The sequence below is a fragment of the Alligator sinensis genome, unplaced genomic scaffold, assembly GCF_000455745.1.
Source record: "Alligator sinensis unplaced genomic scaffold, ASM45574v1 scaffold879_1, whole genome shotgun sequence".
Taxonomy (NCBI): domain Eukaryota; kingdom Metazoa; phylum Chordata; order Crocodylia; family Alligatoridae; genus Alligator; species Alligator sinensis.
This window is the reverse complement of record NW_005842250.1, coordinates 1,155,791-1,162,987: the sequence shown is the minus strand read 5'-3', so window position 1 is coordinate 1,162,987 and position 7,197 is coordinate 1,155,791.

The window sequence follows — 7,197 nt, the reverse complement described above, 5'->3', positions numbered from 1 at the left end:
CCTGCCGACTTAAACGCATCCAGTTCCTCCAAGTGACTCTGCACCATCTCAGGGTCTACACATGGTAGTCTGGTGCCCTGCTGCTGCCTCTCTACAATCCCAGTGAGAGCCTTGTCCTGCCCCTCACTTAGGAATACTGAGGCAAAGAACTCATTGAGGAGTTCAGCCTTGTCCCCCCTGTCCGTCACCAATTGCTTCTGTCCATTTAGTAGGGGTCCTATTCCACCCTGGGCCTTCCTTTTACTCCCTATATAGCTAAAAAACAATTTCTTGTTATCCTTTACTTGGGATGCCATCCTCAGCTCCATGGTAGCTTTGGCCCGTCTAACTGCCTTCAACCATTTGGTAGCATGGTTGAATGGGGATGAATGAGGGTGCTTGAGAGACAGTGGCAGTAGGTCTAAAAATAGCTCCCTCTGAATGATCAAACCATCAACACCAACACCTGGACCAATGACCCAGCCCTTGGAACCACCCTCAGCATTCAAGAAAGAAAAGATGAGGTAACCCACCATTGTGCCAGGCTGCACATGCTCAGTAAGAACACCTGGAGCCCTCTGGAACAGGACTGGCATTGCCTGGACAGGCCTTCCCATAGGAGATCAGAGGTAGTCTGCCCCATAAAAGGGGTAGTGAAGACTGACTCTTTGGGATGCCCTCTCCATTTGGAACAGCACCATGCCACACTACCTATCCACCCAGAGGCCCTGCCGGTGACCCCGCTCTGGACAACACCTACTGGACAAAGACCCCTTTCCAGCCTGGATAGGTAGCTATCACCCCCACCCTCTCTTCAACCAAGGACTTGGACTCTGTTTCTCTTCCCTACCTGGACTCCAGCCCTTCCACTGATTCTCTTTCTCCTGCTGCCATTGTGAGTGCTTGTGTGTGTGTGTGTGTGTGTGTGTGTGTGTGTGTGAACCAATAACTTAATGGGGCTGTGTAGTGTGTTGTCTGTTTAATAAACCTGTTATTTTGAAACCCCGAGTTGGGTTTTTGTCTGTTTCCTTGCCACTACTTATCTGCCCCCCCAGTCTCTAAGCTGGCAGCCTGTTTTCAGCCCCAAGCTCCCTGGTTTCTGCCTCTCTCTCTCTTTCCTGGCTGTCTCCTCCTTGCCGCCACTTATCTGCCCCCTCCCCCCTAATATCTCAGCTGTCTGCCTCAGTTTCCAGCCCCAATCAACCTTAAGTAACCCCAACCCTCAGTTCCTCTGCCAGCTTCTCTCTAGTCCACGGCTTCTAATCTCAGTTCTGGCAACTTTCACTCCATACACTTTAACTCTCTCTCTCTCTCTCTCTCTCTCTCACCTTAACCTTCCCCCAAATATCCCAGGTACCCCAAGCACACACACACATACCGTGCCATCCAAGCTAGGAACTTACCTATGTGTAGGTGGGTTGTATGTGTGTGAACTGGTGAGTGTGTGTGTATATATATGTCATTGCGTGTATGATATATGAATTAGTGATCTGTGTATGTGTACTAAGTGTGCAGGTATGGACAATTGATTTTTGTCTAACTTCTGCAGTGTATAGTGTACGTGCTTGAATTGGTGATAGGTATGCATGTGCCTATGCTGTTTGGATGTGTATGTGCCTGAGCTGGTAGTGTGTGTGTGTATGCACCTAATTGATTTGTGTGTTTATATATGTGCAATTGTGTTACACCCTCCTGTCTAACAGCGCAATATTGAGATCCTGAGAGTTGGCCTGACCCCACAGGGCTACATAGTTGTGTGACACTTAACCTCTGAGAACTTGTAGCTTCCTTGAATTTCAGTGGCAATTGATTTACCTTCTTGGTAAACCAGGCCATAGTATAGCCTCTTTCCTATTCACTTCCCATGGGTGAGAGTTTTTCCTTATTAAAAGTATGTAAACCTATAAAGTTCAGTGGTTACTCTTTCCTTAGTAAATTGGCAGAAAATATGCACCACTTGAATATGTTTTATTTAACTTTGATCCTTGGATAGATTGACATGACTTGAGGTCTTAAAATAGGTTGTCATAATTGTAATGTAAATAGCTTTATTTCTTTAAAACTATAAAAACTGATTATTAGATTAATATTTTTATGAAAAAAACCCAACAAAACGATTGTATCTACTCTGTGCTGTATCCTTTCTCTAAGGATTTGTTTTTGCAAAGTGTCCCCTTGGGATAAATAGCCTGTGGGAAGCTATTCCAAGATGGAAACAAGGCAGGATGGGGGAGGGCTGTGGGGCTGGAGTGAGGACACGGGAAGGGTGTGGTGGCTGTGGGGTGGAAATGAGGGAACGGGCAGGGCAGGTGGGGAGGTCTGTGGGGTGGGAATGAGGGCAATGTGGGGGGAGCTGTGGGGTGGGAGTGAAGGGCACTGACATGGGCAGGGAGGCACTAGTGCTTTTATGTAAGGGAAAAATGGTGATAAATTCTTGTGTCCTGTCAGGAATGATTGGTATGACTATGTCACCTTATGATAATAATCCTCTCTTGCTGATGTTAAAAGCCCTCCTGCCTTGTGGCTAATATTTTTATAGTCTATCTTCAGAGCTGGAGCTGAATGAGGGTTTGCTCTTCTTCCAATGCCTGGCTTTGTAGAGTGAGCGTTAGTGGTTTTGACCTTTAAGCATATTGATTAGTTTGGTTAGACTAATCAGGAGCAGCAGCAGGTGTGCAGACTTTAAGGGTACTTGTACACATGTTCCAAGAGCTGCTCTAATTAAAATGCCACAGCATCTCATGTAGCCAGCATCCCCATGCTTAAAAATGGAGGTGGGGGCACTTGAACTAAAGCTCATTCAATGCCATTTTTAAGCGTGGGGACACTGATACACGAGACACAGGAGGCTGCTGGAACTTGGTAATTACCATGCTCCATCACTGTAATTGCAGCGCTTAGGAGCAGCCTCCATACTCGTGTACAGGCACCCAAAGACAGGAAGGATTATTGTATTTTTGTCTGACACCTTGGATAAGGCAAACCATGGAATTCCATTCCCCCCTGGCCCTTCATTCAGCCTTGACATTTTTAGTGCAATGGATTGCCCTCATGAGTCAGGCTGCCTGAGGCCTGCAGAGCTTCTTGCTTCATTATTTACACTTACAGATACAGGTTTCCCTCACTTTATGTGGGTTCTGTATGTGCAAATTCACTCTTATGCAATGACCCTTATGCAATGATCCATGTACCAAAAATTGGTTATATGGGAGGTAAATTCACTCTTATGCGATCAGTGTGGTGGAAGCTGGTAGTCACCTGCTTTGTGCAGTGCATTGTGGGAATGATGCGCACCAAAATATAGTCTCCTGTGTGTATCTGAGCTCCTCACTTGTCTGCAACAAGTGTTTCTGTAGTTGCCATCCCCATTATGGTAACATTCACCACCTCCCTGTGCTTATGTGTACTGTCTGCTGTTGGTGAGTACCAAAATTGTCTTGTAAAAGTGGTAGAAATGGGTCTGGGGGTCTGTACAGTTGAGGTCTTGGAACATATACGTATTTGTTACATTGTAAAGTGGGTTCCCTTTATGCAAATTCAAGTTATGCGCCATTTTTCAGGAACCCATGTACAGCATAAAGCAAGGGAAACCTGTAATGGAAAATAAAAAGAAAAGCTGTAAAGCTGCTTACCATTAGATTCATAGATTGACACCACTTTTGTGGACTACTTTTACAATAGAGGTTTTTAGCAGTTTGTCTTATGCTTTTGCAGGACTCAAAATTCAGTTCCGTTTTTAAAAGATTGCTTCTCTGTTTATATTTTGGCCCTGAAGTCAAAATGTATCCCAATTATAAGGGTCTCTGAAGCTTTATCCTTCACCTAACAAACTTCAGATTCTGATGTAATAAATATGATTGTTCTCTGGCACAATTTTTTGCATGTCTATCATACCTGAAGGGTTTACAGCACTCTTAAAAGTCTTTAATCTCTTCTTGATTAGAAACATCACTCAGTGAGATAGATGAACTGTTTGTGTTTTCCCTGTTTCTATAAAATGTATATAAAATAATAGGGGAACATTAATTGAAAATAAATTATCTTCCCTGCTTTCCTCTTTTGAATGTTTTTTGTGTGTATTTGCCCTGGCTTTAATTACAGGTTTCCCTCGATTTATGTGGGTTCTTTATATGCGAATTTGCTCTTATGCTATGAGCATATTTAGACCTATAATTTGTTATATGCGAGGTAAATTTGCTCTTATGCAATCAGCATAGATGCCCCCCCTGTCCAAGCAGGTAAGTCTGTGTGGGGGGAGGGGAAAGGGCCATGGCTCCACTCACTCCAGCCCTAGCTGGAGGCAGCTGGAATCGGCCGCTCCCAGGGCTGCTGCAGCAGGGGCTGGGGTGAGTGCCGCTCTGTTCTCTCTGGTTTGCTGCATTGTGCAGCTGGGGGAGCAGCACCCCTCCCCCTGCCCCTTTCCTAGCCTCAGCCTCCCTCCCTCCCTGCCTCCCTCACTGCCATAAGAACTTATCCCTATTTGTTACATTGTAAAGTGGGTTCGCTTTATATGAATTCAGTTTATGCGTCGTTCTCTGGGAATGCATGTATCGCATAAATCGAGGGAAACCTATATTTTATTTAGTGGCATTTAAATTGAAATGACTACCCTTTAAATGCAAGGGATTACTTCGTGCCTTGGTAAAATATGATGCGGGTTGTTCATTTGCTTCCTCAATGGACTAAGCAGCACTTAACATTAAGGTAAGTGAACATGTGTTTCTGTAGTTGCAGAACTTTCGTGTGCAGAAAGTTTCTGTTGAACTGTACAGCCAGTCTGAGCAAAAATGAAATCTGAAATGGGCCTAAAAAATTGCTACTTCTTTTTGCCATTTTACCCATATTCCTGCTTTTGTTAACTCAGCTTAAATTGTAAGACTTTCTTCTTACTAAAAAATGCCTTTAGACAAAATTGCAAAGAATTGGTTTCCTCACTGTCTGAATCTTTGAATCCTTGAATCTTACTTTGCTTGTGTGCTAACTTAAGACTTGAGCATCTTGTGAGAAAAAAAGATTTAAGGGAATGTTAGGAAGGGTAATTTAGAATATGCTGGGTGCATTGCTGCATACTTAATTCAGGAATGTGTGCACCAACCTTTGTGCACGTGAAGGGACAGGACTGGGTTCTATATTTGCATGCCTTCATGAATCAACCTCCAAGTATCTAAGGCTTTTAAATGCATGTCAGAATTTGTGAGTTATCTTTATTTTGTGAGTGTAAATGTTTGTCAAAAGGACAATTTTCTTGCCATTTTCTAGTTGGTCTAATAAAAAGTATCATTTTGGAACCAAGAGTTCTAGTTTTTTATATGTCTTATAAACTTCAGGAAGGCATTGGAGGCTAATAGCATGGACTGCTTATAACTGTGAGCTTGCTTTACCTGAATGTCAGGGCTTCTCTAAGTATTTATGGCTGCCATTGTCAGAGGATCTGAGAACATGAAAATTGTTCAAGAATTTTTCCCTCATAACTCACCTGTAAGAGATGACAGTACCATCTTATTCCAGAGATGGAGGGCAAAATAAGTGGCATGCCCAAGGTCACACAGGAACCTGTGGTTGAGCTAGTAATTGAACCCATGTCTCTCTGATGTCCCAGTGTTATTCCTTCCCTCCCCCCACCCCCTGGAAGATTCCATTGCAGGTTGAAGGCCTGGACTTTTTGAGTTTGTGCGTATGTGAGAAGCAATGGAAAGATCATGTTGCTATTGTGATACAGTATGGGTGACTGTTCTGAGAGAGACTTAAAAACCTGAAAATGGATTGATTATTAATTACACTTTTTCTTTTGTACAGTCTATGTTTGTCTACACGGTAAACAGATCACACTATGGAGAACCCTAAAAAATAATAAATTCTTCTTAACAATGGTGTTTAGTTGTGATTATAATTTTCAGTCTATGAAGTGCTTTAGGACTTTAAGAACTTTAGGAAGGCCTTCGACACAGTTTCGCACCCTATCTTCATTGGGAAGCTAGCAGACTGTGGAGTGGACGCCTACACAGTCAGGTGGGTGGCCAACTGGCTTAGGGACCGCACCCAGAGAGTGGTGGTGGATGGCTCCTTCTCGGCCTGGAGGGAGGTGGGCAGTGGGGTCCTGCAGGGTTCGGTCCTTGGACCGATATTATTTAATATCTTCATCAGCGATTTGGACGAGGGTGTGGAGAGCACCCTCTCCAAGTTCACTGATGATACCAAGTTATGGGGCAAAGTTAGTACACCGGAGGGCAGGGAGCAGATTCAGGCTAACCTGGACAGGTTGGATCAATGGGCAGAGAGAAATAGGATGCAATTTAATAAAGATAAATGTAAGGTACTCCACCTGGGAAGGAGGAACTCCCAGCACACTTATAGGTTGGGGAGTGTCCTTCTCAGCAGCTCAGAGGCAGAGAGAGATCTTGGAGTCATAATTGACTCCAAGATGAACATGAGCCGGCAGTGTAACTAGGCCATCAAGAAGGCCAATCGCACCTTGTCATGCATTAGCAGTTGCATGACTAATAGAACAAAGGAGGTGATGCTCCCCCTCTATGCAGCACTGGTCAGGCCGCAGTTGGAGTACTGTGTCCAGTTTTGGCCGCTGCACTTTAAGAGGGACGCGGGGAATCTCGAGAGGGTCCAGAGGAGGGCCACTCGCATGATTAGTGGCCTTTGTGATAGACCCTACGGGGGGAAGTTGAGAGAGCTGAATCTCTTTAGCCTTCACAAGAGACAGCTGAGGGGAGATCTTGTGGCCGCCTATACATTTATTAGGGGAGGTCAACAGGGAATAGGGGAAGCGCTGTTTACTAAGGCGCCCCAGGGAGTGACTAGGAATAACGGGTGTAAACTAGTTGAGAGTAGATTTAGGTTAGGTATTAGGAAGAAATTTTTCACAGTAACGGTGGCCAGGATCTGGAATGGGCTTCCAAGAGAGGTAGTGCTATCATCTAGCTTGGAGGTCTTCAAGAGGAGGCTAGATAGTCACCTGGCTGGGGTCCTCTGACCTCAGTCCTCTTTCCTGCCAGGCGCAGGGGGTCGGACACGATGATCCATTGTGGTCCCTTCCGACTCTACAATCTATGAATCTATGAAAGTGTATCGAGAAATATTTGACAATTAGGAGAGTGGGTGGACTAGTAGCCACAACAGCTTTTCTGCCTCTGTACAATTAATGTATATATGTATTTTATACTTCCTTTAGCTAAAATTGCATGATGTGCGCGAGGATTTTAAGCG